General features: G+C 47.4%; 1 non-coding gene across 1 annotated transcript; it reads left to right on the top strand.

The window, feature by feature from the left end:
• Positions 1 to 1,998: 1,998 nt before the first annotated feature.
• On the top strand, positions 1,999 to 2,073 carry Trnat-agu. Its single transcript has one exon. It is a non-coding gene; the product is annotated as a tRNA-Thr (tRNA).
• Positions 2,074 to 2,948: the final 875 nt, after the last annotated feature.

Raw genomic sequence — 2,948 nt, 5'->3', positions numbered from 1 at the left:
TACTTGATTGGTGTCCCACTACCTCCATGAGAGACGAGCTCTGAGACCAGTTGTTGCATGTGGTGTTTCCTGTCGATTACGATGTGGCGCACTGAGATGTCTTCCTACGACCATCTAGTCCTCACGGTTACTGCCTGCAATCTGCGACGGTCAGCGTAACTACGTGAGCCTTTATCCTGTTGCAGCCCATCTGAACAGCCAGAGAGCGTGGCTGCATATTAAGGCCACAAAGAACAGAGAAGTAGACGTCTGTCGTATGATGGCTCTAAGCAGACACCTCCTTGCCAACCTGCATCAAGACTCGCCATATTGTAGGCTTTCTCATCGTATAGGCCGGACGTCGGCGTTCGGACACTGTCCAAACCTCCGCTACTATCGCCGGCATTCAGGATTGTAAGTAAGGACACACAACTGCGCCTTTCCGCCTGCCGTAGGAGGAGGATGGTGCTGACGTATGCATAGTGGTCCGAGAACATCGAGGGCCAGCCTTCGACATTCTGGATAGCACCGACGATCTCCTGGGAGACATGGATCCTATCCAGACCACTTGCAGAGTGGCCCGTCTGATATGTATAGACTGTGCATCGCCATGTTGAAACTCCCATATGTCACAGAGGGAAATGTCGTGTACGAAAAAGCATTGTTCGTGTCAGTGTTTGAAGCATGGTTGTTGGTCCTTGCGATGTAAAACACAATGTCCGTAGCGGCAAAGGAGGGGGGTAGTGATCTCCTCGGAGTAAAATCGAGCTCTGTCCCTTCTATGTGACATACACATTTACAATGTGGATGCTTATCACTGTAGGTGCCATACCCCTTGTGGAAAGCAGACACATGACGTCTCCAACTAATATACCATCATGAGTGTTCTTGGCTACTCCGCGTCCAAGGTCTTCCCAATAGCAGCGTAACTGACCACATCCGGCGAGATGGCCAAGTGCTTCCCTTGCAGCAGCGTGGCGTCCGTGTCGGAAGCTCAAATTATTTCAACAGGGTACTAACGTTGTTGATGTTAATCAAAAACGGATCAAATGGCTCTAAGCACTATGGGACTTAACATCTGAGGTCAACAGTCCTCTAGACTTAGAACTACTTGAACCTAACTAACCTAAGGACATCATACACATCCATGCCCGAGGCAGGAGTCGAACCTGCGACCGTAGCAGCAGCGCGGTTCCGGACTGAAGTATCTAGAACCGCTCGTTCACAGCGGACGGCTTGATGTTGATCTTAGCCACTCGGTACGACTGAAGCTGTGACCCACAGTGCACAGGAAACACACCGATAGGCAATAGAAGGGCTTTTTGTGAATGCATGATATGTGTTCTTTTGGACATATAATTCATTCGCCTAGGTGGGGGAGGGGGGGGGGCAGAGGATTCACTTTTGTGTCCTGCTCACTCGTCTAATACAGGGTGCCTAGGAAACCTGCTTTTTCGGATCGCTGGACAACAATTCAAGCAAATCGTGTTAATGGATTTTTATTACAGTAAGATAATTGATATTGACAATACTTAACTTGTGTGAAATACAGAAGTGTCGCAAGCAATGGGTGACAGACAAATAAGCTTCTTCAGTATAAACAATCCCTAATACAAGTGAAACAATACAAGTCCTAAGTCGCTGCTGTAGCGTTCGTAGACTGCCTAGACTTCAACTAGCCCACGGCCAGGAGGTGGCGGCACTTATATTGCTTTCTTGTAGATGGCGCTAATGTCTCGTTTTCGTCCTAGAGAGGGGTTGATCGCCGTATTATTGGCTGACGCCGCCCCACAGTACTCTCTACTCTAATGCTGTTGACCGACTTGCCTGCTTTTACGTTACGGCGTAACATCCACCTTCTTCAATGTGGATGCACTTATACGTCCGCCCTCCTGTGAAAATCTCAGAGAAGAGAACATGGAAGGAATGGACGGGGACTGCGGGTAGGTAGTGCTCGATGAGAATGTGGATCGCGCGTGGGGCATACCGAGACAGTCCGCGCAATTGCGGTGACGCTATGTCTCGGATGGCGCAGTGGTTAACGCGTATGTCTAGTAAGCAGGAGATCCCGGGTTCGAATCCCGGTCCGGTACACATTTTCAAGCGAGGTCGCTGATTCCGCGTCACGTGCCGATGCAGCTGACAGCAGTGATCGCCTCCCTTTCTTTCTCCCCAACTTCAGTTTACATGGAATGGGGTTGCCGGCAGCACCGCTCACCGAGTCATGCGTTTGTTGTTTCGGCACTGGTGCTGCAGGCACCCGTTCAGGGTCCGGTGCGTCTTCGACGTCGTCGCTCCACACCAATGTCGTTGGTATTGCATGGGGGCTTAATTAAATAAATTTGATTGAAAATATTTTTTTAGTTTTTAGTATGTCCGATTACGCAAGTCTCGTAAACGGTTGGCCCTGACTAGTATTATTACGCAATCTGACTGCAACAAACAATGTAAGAAAATTTTCGTGAACACAGCTAATTAATTAAGTCCCCAGCAACTATAAAACCTACAAAACCAATAAGCACAAGAGTAACTGTTCTGTATGTGGGAGTGTGACTCAACGTCCACATCTGGCACGGTTCTTCTCAAACAAGACAAGAATTTTTAAATACCAACTATACTGACGTGACAAAAGAAATTTAGAAAAACTATAATTACGCAAGAAACCCAGAATTCACTCTAATACAAGAATACAAGCCAGATGCTTTGTTGACTGAACCTGTAGTGACGCATTATTTCAGATACACAAATAATAAAAGAACATTGTGGTTTTTACCTTCATATGTATTGACGAAATGCACTCTGATCATTACAATAACATCTGCTATCTCTCGCATCAAATAACTGCATAAAACATGGAACAACACTCTTTACTACAACATCTCGACAAGCCTTGCCCACTAGCACATCTCAACACGAACCGTCTTCTACGAGCTCTCAACAGGCACTGTCCTCTCCGATCTCTTAACAAG

Source organism: Schistocerca piceifrons, chromosome 1 (assembly GCF_021461385.2).
Source record: "Schistocerca piceifrons isolate TAMUIC-IGC-003096 chromosome 1, iqSchPice1.1, whole genome shotgun sequence".
Lineage (NCBI taxonomy): Eukaryota > Metazoa > Arthropoda > Insecta > Orthoptera > Acrididae > Schistocerca > Schistocerca piceifrons.
The sequence above is the reverse complement of the archived record's forward strand: the minus strand, read 5'-3'. Positions and strand labels throughout refer to the sequence as shown.